The sequence below is a fragment of the Polistes canadensis genome, unplaced genomic scaffold, assembly GCF_001313835.1.
Source record: "Polistes canadensis isolate GaletaPanama2010 unplaced genomic scaffold, ASM131383v1 scaffold_21, whole genome shotgun sequence".
In the NCBI taxonomy this organism is placed as follows: domain Eukaryota; kingdom Metazoa; phylum Arthropoda; class Insecta; order Hymenoptera; family Vespidae; genus Polistes; species Polistes canadensis.
In genome coordinates, this window is record NW_014569568.1 from 626,197 (window position 1) to 641,325 (window position 15,129).

The window sequence follows — 15,129 nt, forward strand, 5'->3', positions numbered from 1 at the left end:
ATATTTAAGACACATTCAAACTTTCTTTTTGTACCAGATCGATTGTATTCTGTTTTTTACCTATCATTCTCAAAACTGGAATGCATTCGATAGGTATCGTAAGTATGAGCCCTTTGTACCAACTATACTTACAAGTTGGTATAAAAGGGTGCAAGAAAGCTCGCCGAAAGAACGTAGAATCTTTGTATTTCGCCGACCTTATCGCGAAATATGTAAAGCTTCGTTTTGATGTTCATAGGAAAGGGATAAAGGGATCTAAAATATCGCGGTACGTTTGAACCTTGGCATCGGCGCGGGAATGTAAGTATAGACAGGTGAAGATATAAAATCACAATAGAACAAATCGATCAGCATAAAATGGAGCCGTTTTGTTTTATGGGAAAGGAAAGACCGATCCCTTTATCTTCGACCGCTCGTCGAATTCTTCACTCGTGTTCAACTCTCCTATTCGAGTGGATATATATATCTTTCTTAGTACGTTCTATGTCAGTTTCGATCGATCGATCTCTTTCTTTGGATCCTTGCAAAATGAAGAAATAAGGCTTGAACATGACTTTTACTTTACGGTCGGTAAATGTATCGAAAAAGGGTTTACAAAGGTTTCGCCGATGGGATTTTGTATTTCTCCTTTTATCCCTTGTTGTTATTATTAACATATAAAAGTTATTTAAAAACCGATTCTTGCACGTGTATTACAATTAACCCTTTGCATTCGAGATTTTCTATATATATATATCTACGAAATAAAATGACTTGTTTTTTCTTCTTCGCGTATATTTCGTGCTCATTGTTAATTAACTAAATGTTATTAAATTTGAGTTACCGATTGTTGTTTATATGATTTTTCGAAGGTTGCACATATATGTAAGGAAAATAATATTCCTAATAAATGTAATTTAAGATTGGAGAGAGTGAAAGAGAGAGGGAGAGAGATTATATGACTCTTATGTTAGATACACACATACATACATGTATAATTTGGATTTGATATCTTATTATAAATTAGCCGAAAGTTTGAAGTAGTCGAGTATCGTCATGAAGATCGAAGTTCGATATTCCTTCGATTATCGAAATATATAAAAACAATATTATTTCGCATTCCGATGTGTGATCATCGAAGTTTTCTCCTCCGTACAGGTAAGCTTAAATTAATTATTTTTCAATTGTTTAAACAAAATGTAATGTACGTGGAATATATGCTTAACTTATGTTTAAACAACATTATATTTTTTAAATATTACATACTTGTTAATATACTTTGAATATAAAATAATTTTAAATTCGAACTAATAACTAGATTAGAATGTTTAAATAATCCAAAATATTAATAGAGAACAATACCGTGTTCGATGATCTTAAATAATTGTTAATTAATGTATATGTTCGATGTACTGTTGTCTTCGAAATCCACCGTTAAACTGAGTCATTGTCTTCTATGAAAAATGATTAAATTTCTTTTGTTGATTGTTGTTTATATGATTTTCCGAAAGAGTTGCGCATGTGTATAACGGGAGTAATATTCGTAATAAGTAGAATTTAATATTATAACGTTCCGATTTTAGCATTCTATTTATTTTTATGTAATTGTTTCAACAAATGTATATTTTTTTTAAACGTTCCTGCGTAGTGATGACTTCGAGGGTAAAATTTTCATCTAATAAAATATAAGATCGAAATTAATTAATATTCAAAGTGCGTTAATAAGTACGTAATATTTAAAACAATGTATATATGCTTAATTAATTATAAGTATTAGTAGAGATAAATACTGTGATCGATATACTTGAAATAATTGTTAATTAATCAAAGATAATGTATATTGTTGTCTAAAAATACGGAATATATGATCGGTGCACCGTTTTCCTCGAATTCCACTGTTAGACTGGCGCGTTGTCCTCTATGAAAATTCTTTTATTAAATATTGTTTATATGAGACTTTCCTAACGTTGCGCATGTGTATAAAGTAAATAATCCACCTAATGAATAAAATTTAAGATTATAACGTTCTGATTTTATCATTTTTATCATTTTTATGTAATTATTTTAATGCTCCTGCGCAGTCGTGACTTCGAGGGTAAAATTTAGCTGTAACATAAGAAAAGTGCATTAGAATATTAAAATAATTGTTAATTAATGTATATTGTAATCTAAAAACGTGTATTTACCTTTCGATATACCATCCTCTTCGAAATCCACCATCCGACTGGTTTTTTTGTTCTCTGTTAAAGTTCTTTTATTCAATGTTGTTTATAAGACTTTTCGAAGGTAACATATGTATAACATACATAATACTTGAAATAAATAGAATTTTTTCGGAAAGTATAACAACATATAAACAATATTTAATAAAAGAATTTTCACAGAGGACAATGTATAAGTCTAACAGTGGATTTCGAAGAGGACGGTTCATCGAAAGGTAAATTCACGTTTTTAGATTACAATAGACATTATTTTCGATTAATTAACAATCATTTAAGATATATCCAATATTGTAATGTACTCTACGTATATTTAAGATTGTCTAAACACATATACATTGATTTAAACATTAAATTAAACAATCAAATTAACATATTTGGAACAGAAAATAGATATGTAATATATTATATATATATGTAATGGACGTAAACTATCCGACTTGATTTTGGTATAGAAAATTGATGCGGATAAAACACATTATTTCCTCTCAAGAGATTAAAGTGAAATATTCGGATTTTTCTAATCAATATATCAGAGAAATATTTACATAGTACTTTCTAAATAATATTTTATTCGCTTCCTAGTATATATATATATATCACCGATTCGATAATTTATTTAAAAAAGGAATTAACAGATAAAAAGAGAAGAAAAAGAAAGAAGAAACATCTAAGCACATAAGCGTATAGTTAATGCAATGGCGCACGACCTAAGTCTACGGAACATAAATTACAATTAACCGAACGTTGAGAACTGGCCTGTGCGTGCGTGAGACTCTCTCGTATATGGAAGCATTACTTTAGCCCCAGTCTTTAATTCATCCTGTATTTTATCTCGAGAAAGTCTCTGGTCGAAATGGAAGAAGGGATGAAGAGTATATACAACGGAGTAGCCCGGATTTTCAAATGATCATCCATTTTGAGATAAGAGAAAGTTATAGAAGCAAGAAGTTTATAATAATAATGTAAGCTTAGAAAAATAGAATTTGTACAATTCGGGGTAAAAAAGATTATTATTATTATTATTATAATATTTTTCTTATATAAATAATTATTAATAACGTAAGATCTCTGTTGGAAAAAAGTTTTTGTATATTTATAAAGATATAATTATATACGCATTGATAAGAGTTAATAAGTAAAAAGCAACCGTTACAAACAAGATTCATTTGGTAGTCGCGATCGCATCATTCGAATAATGATCATCATCGTATACTATGTTAGTTGTTATAAATCTTTCATGAGAATCCAAATCCATTGGTCTCACATAGGATACACGTTGGCAGAACATATTTATCAGGCGAGTACAATTTCTTAACGCATGCTTACCGCATACGTAACGTACGGCTACATAGCCGTATACACAGATATATACTTACTCACATATATATATATATATATATATAAATGTATATACGTAAATACGTCCAGTACGGCCAATTACGGCTGTCGGTTAATTAAGGATTGGGGCAATGAGGCCCAGCGATGTAGTTTCCGTGATAATGATTATCTTCGACGGTAATTGAGTACACGACGCCTTGTGGTAGGGATAAAGAGAGTTTAAGGGGTGGGGAGAGTAGAAAAAAGGGGAGGCAGAAAGAGAGGGTTAAGAGAAACGAAAAGAAAGAAGATGGACGCCCACCGTCTTTCTTTTTCTTCATGATCGTTTTTTTTTTTTTCTGTTTCTTCACGCTCGTCGTGCCTCTTGTTGAATATCGCAATAAGTATAAAGACGATGAAAAAGGTAAGAAAGGTAGCTTTACCGAGGCCGTAGAAGGCGCGTGTTTGAGTTTGTGTGCGCGTGTAAGGGTGGCACGCGCGGCCGGCTTCTATCGCTTCCGGGCATCAGCGTGATCGCGAGCCGCGGCTAATTGCTCTTTAATGCGAGTGAACGAATGAACGGACTGACGAACGGACGGACGAGCAGAAGCGTCTTGTTTTTTAAGAACGTCCAATTAAAAGAAAAAAATCTCTTTTCGCGACAACTCAAAAGAGATGAACAATTTCGAATAATTTTGATGCCTATTGTTTTTTATGTGTGTATACAATGATGCCATAATGTGTACGTATCGATTAGAGCAAGAAATAATCATCTATCATAAATAAAACTATATATTATGATATTGATTATATATATATATATATATATATATATGATATTAACTGTTTTAAATCATGGTATACATTTTTAATATTCAATGCAATAACATTACTAATTCATATTCATAAAGCATATTTTTACAGGCAAAGATTATGTAGAAAGTAAGAAAAATTTCAAACAAACTCGGTCACCCCCATTCATTTCTATATTCTTCTCACCTATTTATCTTTACACTATAGCCCTTTAAAATTTTTCATAATAATAATTTCAGGAATAATGAAGGAAACGTCCCGACAAAAATCGTCATGCGATTTGCACTCGGAAGGAAAGCAAGGAGTGCTAATCATCCGGCTTACCCATACAGTTGGCTTCTACATTTTTGGGTTACGCGAGTCTCTTATTGTTTATATTCTGGTTGGAGTAAAAGAGGGTTGCGTTAGCAGAGCTCGTAGGAAAAATAAAGAACGCGGAGAGGGAGTCAGTTCGCCGAGGCATGACTACTGTGTTCACTAGAAGCTCATACATATGTAGTCCGAGTATCGTGGACAACAGCGACGACTATGACGAAGACTACGACTACGACCACGACTACTACGATGAGGTAAAGTAAGGTGGGGAGGGACCCTCCGGAAAAATGAATATGCAGCCACCGCGTTGGGCTATTATTTTATAAAATTTACTATCTCCCTTGGTACCTCCTCTATTCGCGATTGCTAACTGCCTACACGGACACGGTGCAAAAAAGAATTTTTCATTTTAATGAGAGAATACCAGCTGTCTTAATCAAAATGGCGTCTTCTTCTTCTTCTTCTTGATTCTCCTCTTTTGATTACCATCGAAACTCGTTTCAAGTATTCCAAGTCAACGTGTTCTTCTTCCAAGTCAAATCATTCGATACGATTTCGTATAATGTTTTTCTCTTTTTTCTTTTTATTATAATTAACATTTAAAGAGATGAAATTTTGTTGTAAGTAGATAGTCTCGGGAATACATTTGGAAAGTATATTTGCATCGATCGGTATCTATTCGTTTATTATCGGTTGATCGGTTTGACCGAGCGCACCTGCAAAACTTATATATTGCTAAAGTCACGAACTATTTTTGTGCGTCTTGCGTGATTGGAATGAAATGAAATGAAATTGTGAATTGTATCTCATCTATATTTTTTTATCGAAAACTAAGAAATATTTCGAAAATTTGTTAATACATTTTTGAAGGATAGCCTTCGTATCCCAGAAATGTTCGTTTCCGTTTGTGTATCGTGCGATGGAACTTTTATAAAATCGTAGCCCCCTTATCGTCCGGGAGGAAACGAGACATTAAATCGGCTCGGACAGAGGGGCGGGGTGTTTCGGTGGGTGCGTCTGAGATTTCCTGTGTGGACTTTGGATGCTAGGAAGGATGGCTTCCTACCTAGCGTATAGGGTGCGTCGAGGTAGAGAATCGTGTTTTCTTGTCACACCGTTCAATTTATTCTTACGAAGAAGACCATAACACGAGATTTTTCTCTAGTTTTTGAAAGAGGAGTAGAACGTATACGCATAATCGATCATTTTTTACTCCCTCTTAATTTCTTTTTTTATTTACATATATCTGTGTATATATTTGGACATACATGTAATATCACAAACATCTAAACAACTTTATCATTAATGCAGCAGTGGCACGACATTATCTAGGAATTTGTATATAATGGCGCTATGTACATATGTAACGCACCAGTCCGCACATAATGGCGATATCATAAGATACGAACCAATAGCTGCAATTGTATGGAAATATGTATCTATGAATGAAGACACTTTCATTTATGAAACCAGATACTTATGTACCGGACACGGGCGTTGTAACATCCTGCTATTATGTGTCCTTACCGTCCATCTCTTTCTTTCTTTTTTTCTATCTCTTTCACCTTATTGAATCTTTATTTAACGTTCGCCACATGCAGGACATTTAATGTATCGTCCTAGACTTTGTTTGTTTTACTGAAAGAAATGAAAAAAAAAATATATTAAGTATATATAACGTGTACCTGCATTAAATGCGCTTTTGCATATTTGTATATTTGTTATGATATAAAAAAGGAAACATCTATCATCAATTGCGAACATAAGGTAAAAAATATTATAACGAGCAACCCTTTATAAGGGAAAGGAATATGGTAAAAAAAGAAAAAGAGAATCGGAGAAAAGCGGTGGAGGTAAGGAAAGAAGTGGAGGAGGAGGAGGAGGAGGAGAACGAGGCTGAATGCGGTGACTGTGACGCTTTCCGGTCAGGTGCCGCCCTGGCGATCCTACCTCCTTCCAACTTCTCTTTGGATCCACTCGTTCATTCACTCGCCCTCCTTCCTCTTCTTACCCTTCACCCCTATCTATCTTGGAGCGTCAACGTCCGTCAAGAAAAATCACTAAGGGAAAAACGGATACGAATAATTATCACAGGATAAAATATTTACAAAATTTATTGAAATTTCAAATTCCAATGAATTTCTATGAAAATAATGGGAGGTGGGAGGGCTTTCTATTAAATTGAAACAAATTTTTAGAGAAAGAGAGAAGAAAAAGAATAAAGGCGAAAATACGCGTACGTGAGCGTATACGCGGTTAGGTGCGTATTGTAAATGTTTAATTGCACAAGATTTAGCGACGAAAAGAACGGTGTATAATTATTTCACCGGTCAGTAACACCCGCCTGACCAACAATAACGACGATGAAGATAGCGAACGCGTCTGTTTACCGAGTTATTACCGGCGCAATTATCGTGTTCATAGCGATGGCAAAGAGGGTGAAGGGGAAAGGGGTTGTCACAATGGGTGTCCGTAGTTTCCCTACGATTATCGTACCGAAAATCTCATTGCGAGTTAGCTTCTTCTTATTGGCTTCCTGCCGTTCGCTGCTGGACAACGGTTCTTTCTCGCAACTCGGATCTTCGCGTTTGCTATTTTCTTCTATTCGCCGGCCAACAATCTACTTTTGATTTTTCTTTTTTTTATATAATGAGTTCATGTAAAATCCTGTCTTCTACATGGACAATAATAAGAAGAAAACAAAAAAAAAGAGAGAGGGAGAAGAAAGGAAGAAATGATAAAAGTTTAATCGGATCGTTGTTGGTTAGAAGGCTTCTTTCCCCTCCCCCCCGTCGCAGTCATATTATTCTGAAATCGAAAATAAAAATTTGGTTCTTTTGTACGGACAAGTTTGCGGAAGTTTGAACACAACGATGAGAAGGGGTAACGTACGCGGAAGTCAAACTTTCTCCTTTATTCGAAGGTGCGAAAGAAAAGGATCACTGGCGCGTAAAATTTTTACGATTACCTCTAACTCTTCTCTCGTCCTGAATCGAATTGGACTAACAATATTTTCTATTATTTCTATTTTATTTCTATATATAAAACACAATACATGTAAATGACGTATTTGGTATTAAATATTGGCAGTTGTTTTTTGCAAGAAAATTTGAAGAGATCGCATTTTTATTTTTTGTACGAGTTCGCGTTGGACAATAACCACAGAGAAGTAAACGGGCAAGGAAGCGGACAAGTAGGAGCACTTGCCGGTGCACTTGTTGCTGGTGCACTTGCCGGTGCAATGGCAGACGCGATGCTCCTAATATCTACCTGACCGATCTAGTTCGCGGAAACCGAAGGAACGTGCGCGCGGGTGCACGAGAGCACGAGCCCGCGCGTAAGCGGAACACGCACACGCTTCGTTCCACGCTAAATCTCGCATTTCATTCATTTTTTTCTTATCCTTTTTTTTATTTTTTTTTTGTCACTTCGTTCGCGTTATTATATTTTTCATATATGCTACGTATATTTAAATATATAAAACCGTTGGAGCCAGATTCGTTTGAAAATACATCAAATGAATCTTCGCGTTGTGTTTATGTATTTGTTAATGAATAATTAACACGTGATTAAAAAGTATCGTATTTTTAATCTAAAGAATATTAAAATACAATTAGTTGTTTCTCTCGTCTCTCCAAAAATAAAATTCTTAATAAATAGGTATCGTAGGGAATTTGCACATTTAAAAGAACTAGAACTTCGTTTTGATTAATTGGACGTTTCGTCCCTTTATTCGTCCAACAAAACTTTGAACACTTTTGAACACTCAAAAAAGTTTTGTTGTGTTCAAATATAACGGATCAAGAGATAACGAAGTTTAGATGTATAGTGTTTTGAATATTACAAAAATGTATATTTGCTTAAATAAAAAAAGACGCTGAACTTTAGAGATTAAGTTGCTAAAGAAGTCCCAATAAAGGGACGAAACGTCCAATTAATCAAAACGAAGTTCTAGTTCTTTTTAATGTCCAAATTCCCTACGATAACTATTTATTAATATTGAAATATTTCTAAACTATATCTAATCTTTCGACACTTTGAAGTTGACAAATTGTAATATTTATTAGCCGATTATTTTACTCTTCCAACGAAGTTTGAAGTATAAAAGGAAGATATTAATCTTTTGCCAAAGAAACGAATAGTAATCATCACAATTTTATACGTATACGTATACGTATATTAAAGCCACTTAAAACGGAGTCTCACAATCATTAAGCAAGATGTATGAGGACGCGTTAAAAAACAAGAAAGAAAGAAAAAGAGAGAAAGAGAGAGAGAGAGAGAGAGAGAGAGGAATCTGGTGGTCTCGTAGAAAAGCGGCGCGTGTTCGTGCGTCGTTTCGCCTACGCGGAGCAAGAAGATGGACGACGTGGAGAAGAAGAAGCCAAGACGAAGAGCCGAAGGAGGATATGATGGCTCGTGGCGTTATGCTCCGCGAACTGTTATGCTCCTCGGGCACCACCGGACCATAAGCAGCGAGGCTACTTCGCTCCTGTACGCTCTTCGCGCAACACGTTTCTCGTTATATCGTCCTCGCATCGGCGTCGAACCTAACAAATATCAACATTTTCCCATCCCTGTTATGTCTTTTTTTTTTAACCACACACCACCCATCATACTCTGATATTTCATCCGAAATATTTGTAATTATATTGAAAGTTATAGATCAGATTGAATATTATTTTAACGCGAAGATAATTGATTTGAGATTTGTTTAATTCCAAGTGTAGATTCTAGGGTCATTGATTTGATTTATTAATATTAAATATGATATTATATATCTACGTAAGGAATAAATAGGATAAATAACGTTGGACGCCAATGGATCTAGGCACGAGCCACGAGTCTGCGTCGAATATGCCTCGTGCTCTCTGACCCGCAGTTCCTCTCGGGGTACGGTCTTCCGGGGGAGGTGGAGGAGGTTGGGGGGAGGGTGGTGGTGGCAAGGAGGCGGCAAGGAGGCGGCAGAAGAAGAGAATAAGGAACGCAGGTAACGCGAGGAGCGAATAAGAAAGTAGTCGAGGAGGCGGTTGCACGCTCGAAGACTCTGCTCGAGAGGGAGGAAACGCCTGCCACGCGCTGCCTATCTCTTTTCTCTTTTTTCTTTTTTCTTTTCCTGCCTCCACCTCTTTTTTTTCTAGTTTCTATTTTTCTTTTTGTCGTCCTCGTCGTCCTCGTCGTCGTGGTCGTCGTCGTTACTATCGAATTATTTTGTTCTTTTTATTTTTCGTTTCTCCTCTTAATCCTCTTTGCCATCTCTGCTTCGTACGTCGTCACACTCTGCTTGCCCGCGCGCACGATAATTGCTCTCATTATAGTTATTTGAAAAGCTCACCGCCACCGTCACCTATTCTTTTCCTTCTCGAAACACTTTATACGTACCTACCCATACACCTACCATCTCGCTTATTGTTAGTCAAGATCGAGTGCCGAGATAAAACTCGACTCGCGCGCGAGACCTGTGAAGCCAAAGAGGCAAAGGGATAGAAAGAGAGTCCTCTTCTTATTCTAACTGAGGGACGATCTAACCACGTACCTTCTCGATCGTTATATTTACCTGAGTTTCTATCGTTCAAGATTAAATCTAGTTTGTGCCTTTACTTCTACAGTTGCCTTATTTCTTCCTTTTTCTTTTTCTTTTTCTTTTTCTTTTTTTATTATCACTCGCGGAGATTTTAATCAAAAATGAAAGCTGGATATAAATTAACATTTTTTGATTCATACGTTTGTTTATTGTCATGAATATGGTATATATATGCGTTGAATTTTGATATGCGGACGAATCGTTTAGATGATCTCAAATATGTTTGTCGAATGATTAATTTTTAACGCGAATATCGTCGTCAAAAATTCTGACTAAACGATATCGGAAGCTTAACGTTTGAAAATTAACGGGAGATCGTAAAGTATAATACGTGGAAACAAAGATATCGTATATTTGAGAAGAACGAGTTACCGGTTTTAACGGTAAATATTGGAAAGACGATAACGATGGGGGGGGGGAGATTTATTTGCCTTTACTAATCAGCTAGTGTTATAAACATAAAGTAAAATATTGAATCTGAAGATAATTGATTAGTTCATGTCTACCCCTTGCGCGTAGAAATGTCTTAAACTAATGAAATTTGTTAAAAAAAAATAAAGTATTCGCGGAAACGTTGAAATCATACAAATTCTCACGAGAATCGTGCATCAGTCGGAATCCAAAAGTCATGACTCGAGTACTTTTCGGCTTCTTTTTCGCTTCCGCGTTTTATATCCATCTCGAGAACACGAGACTCGTACTTTGCGTTATGCCGAAAGTTTATCGGTCCAACTTCTCGCTTATCGCTCGGTTATATCGTCCTCACGTGTTATGCATTTTTCTACCGGTTTCTTATGGTTAACGATGAGAGAGTAGCGAGTTAACAAAAAAAAAAGAATAAAAAATAATTGCTTATTTATTCATCTTATACGTGAATCAGATTTGTATCGAATTGGGGTGCATGCAATAGAATCGGATATTTTTATTTGATAATTTTCAAAGTATCGCCATGTTATCGTATGCATCTATGACTCTTTGTCAAACTAATTTGATATAAAATTTGTGAATTTATTTGACAGGAAAAGGTTTTGAAAGAAAGTCCGAACGATCGGTTCCGGCGTCGGGGCATCGCAGTGAAAGCTCCGACCATCTAGGAACAAAAAGCCGTGAGGTAGACATAAATAAATAGGTGGTGGGTGTGGTTGGTAGGCCGCACACATGGCGTCGTGACCCGTCTCTTCTCTCTTCGTGAGCTCGGTGCTCGCTTAAGTTATGCCCTACGGAATGCTGCTCCTGCATACCGGTGCCGATTCTCTTTCGGTATTACGGCTAAACAACACTTATTATTACCTTCCAATTCTCCTACGAATTCTAGTTAATTATACTTTTTGTTCTGAAAATGTTACGGGGACAATTACACAATTTTATGAACCAACACCATTACGTTCCATACAATTTCTATAATATTCAAATAAAACGTATTAGATGCGTAAAGGCATAACTAAAAGATCGTTGCTCTAGTACCTACTTAGAGAGATATAAGATAATAAAATAAAATATAAAAAATAGATTTGAAGTTTTGTGCTGGGTAGGAACTGGTGGTAGGCCGAAGCCGAGGAGCACGTGCAACCTGTAATAGCGCTCATGACTTTAACACGGTGCTTGCCTTCGGGTCTCTGCTTTGGCGGGTCGAACTTGTCGGAACAATGCCGCATTGTTTCGTCGTTGTACCTCTATCTAGTCGGTACGGTAGCAGACTCGACGCGATGTTTATTATCCTCTTGTGCAACGAGCAAAAGAAAAAATATTCTAGCGTTATTTTATTCTTACTATGACTTTCCAGAATCTTGTCTGTGAATCTATTTCGATATTCGAAAATAGGGAAATATTTATTTATTTTAAAGGTATTATATATATATATATATATGTGTGTGTGTGTGCAAATAAAAAGCACCCTTTTACGAAAGAAGTCCCTGAAAATGAAGATAAAAAAGCACTAGTTTTCCTAGGACGTGGGTGAAAGCGTGTCGTTTCTTTAAGATTTCGATCCTCGATAGGCCTTGGCACCGTTGTCAGATGCGAGAAGAATGACCTTAATTTGCCAATTTGTTCTTTTGCTTTCCTTTTACATTCGCCCGATAAAATATCTTACGGATCAAATAATTCTATTAATCTAATTACTTTTTTGTGTTCATTTTATAGTCATATCTCGTAAATAGAGTTTGGAAATAAATAGATAATAGACAATAGGAAAGATAGGTTCGAAACGAATTGAAAAGGCTTTTGATCGAGCGTCAATCGTTGGGATTGGTGGAGGATAGGTGGATCGAGGCTGACACCAGATGGCTTTCTTATTTCCATGAAAATTGAATTTGGCGATTTCAACGACAATGCCATTCCGGTTGGTGTTTTAAATGCAAATCCCGCGAAAGGAAAAACCGTAAGGGCATTATAATTTATATTACTACATGTGGCAGCGGCACTTCCGGCGAGAGAGCATAGGCGCAGTTCCGGTCAGCTCTCCGGGCTCTCCGAGATCCTACGTACATCGCCAGATTATGAGCTCGACGCCGACGCTGCTTTTACAATGGATCGTCTGCTCGCTGGTGATACGTCAGCGAGGATAATAATTCTCTTGCCACATTTCGCGTTATAATACGTAAAAAGAATACAGCTCTTTCTCTTCTTCTTCTTCTTCTCCTTTTTCTTCTCATTCTCATTCTCGTTTTCGTTCTTTATATGCTAACGTTGTTTTCCGACTTTAGAAGCGTCTCGGATGCGAGCACGAAATCGATTAAATTCGCTCTCTTTGATATCAAACGTATTTTATCTACAGGGTAGGTCCGAAGTTTCTAGTCTCGTAGTTTCGGATAAGCCGATAGAAGATATGGAAGATTTGAAAATAATCATTTTTTATTCATTGCATTTTCTTGTTGTTTTTTTTTTTAAATATATAAAGAAAAGAATATTGATTATTTAGAATTAAAGATAATATTAGTTCAAGCGACGACGAAACGTCCACTTTTCGTAAAATCAACAATACGTTGCACGGTATATTGAAATCTGGCAAAATTTCGTCGTGCCTCGTCAATGCTTTTCGATCTGTAAATCGCACTGGTGTAAGCCGAAGTCAATTCGGAAACTAAATATTGAGCCCTTCGTGCCGCACCCTCGATCGATCCGGAAGACGTTTTGATTCTCGTGGCTGTTGTTATTATCACTTGTTTTATACGTTCGACGAGTTCCTCGTCGTCTCTTGGATCGGATTGACCGCTCGATATCTTTCGCAGTAATTCGATAATAGTGGCGTCAGTTGGATCTGAAAATCGTTTGGAATAGATTAAAGAATAGGATAAAAATACGAATAAACAATTATGAATGGAATTAGAATGATTGTAGATCATCGTTCACCTGTAGCTCGAGCTCGTCTTTCAAGAAATTGCAAATTTAACGCACTCCACTCGTTGTTACGAATGCTAGCGAATTCAGCTACCGTACTCGTCATGACGAGGATCGCAACGGTTAAAGCAAATCTGATCATCCTTGGCGATACTACTCCTGGTGACTGGAACTTATCGAAGGGAAAACTATCAATGACAATCGCGCTTCTTCGTATTCTCTTTTTATATATACCTTAGAGGAAGAAAACATGCAAGAGAAGCCGGTGACGCGAGAGAGTGTCGTGAGTGATTACGTAAAAAAGAAAAGAAAAGAAATAACTAGCGATGGGTCGTGGCAACGTTCGCCGTTGGACGATCATTACTGGTTCTTGACTAATAATAAGTGTCATTTGCAAAAATGACGATGCGAGAGAAAGTGGAGCAGGATGAATGACGTGCCTTTAAGAAAGTACATATTGCTCGTATATAATATTAAATGATTCGTTTCGAAAAAAATGTAATTTTGTTTTTGGATGGAATTTGTATTACATATGATAGATACTTAACAGGTCGTAGTCGTCGAGGACGCGTTGGTAGTTCCCCTCATTGAAAAAAGGCAGGAACGATGCCGATGCTGTCCGACGGTAAAAGTGCGTGAACGCAGGGAGGGAGTGCATCCAGCCGTGATTCCTCCTCACCGATTTTTACCCCTTTCTTGACCTTCTCGGTACCACCCTCGCTCGCGTCCGAGCACTATTACCTCTTCGATGCCTTTCACGATTAAAACCTATATAATTTTCAGTTTCATAGAACTCGTGCGCGCAGCCCCGTTTCTAATTCTAATATTATTATTCCCGGTATTATCGGGTTCGGTCGATCTACTAAATTATTTTTATTCCATAGGAAGTAAATTGATGTACGTAATATTTGATAGATACGTTCGTATGTTACATATTTAAATAAATGGTTAGGAACAAAAATTGTTCACATAATCGATATAAAAAATGTGTAAAATAAAATCAAATTACGGATCTATAGATCGTTTATCTCGCGATGGAATTAAAGAAGAAGACGAAGTATTTCACGAGAACGTTTGTAAAGGTAGGTAGACAGACGGTTTAAACCGGCAGCAGCTATTCGACGGAATAATCGCATAATCGCGTACGCACATTAATGTAAGATGAATGAAAATACGGGTACTTGAGTAAGTCTAAATTACATTTCATTCATGCAGGAAAAGCAAGTAGACACGCGGGAGTTTGGTCTTTCCGGCATACTCGTGTACCGTCACCGTCACCATCGTTGCAACCACGGCATTGCATTGCATCGCATAGCATCGCATCGCATCGTCTCAACTATACTTGCCTATTCTTATCCGTTGTCTACCGTCGCTTGCTGCGTAATAACTCCCGGACTATAATGTGTATTATTCCGACATCCTGTCTTTTCCGATGGCTACTCGCCCATTCGCGTTTCTCCCGCGCTTAGATTCGGACTCTTCTGTGTGACAGATTCCGAGAAATCTCTTTCCCCTCTTATAGACTTTTCCCATCGTTTAACGAACCCTATTTATTCCCAT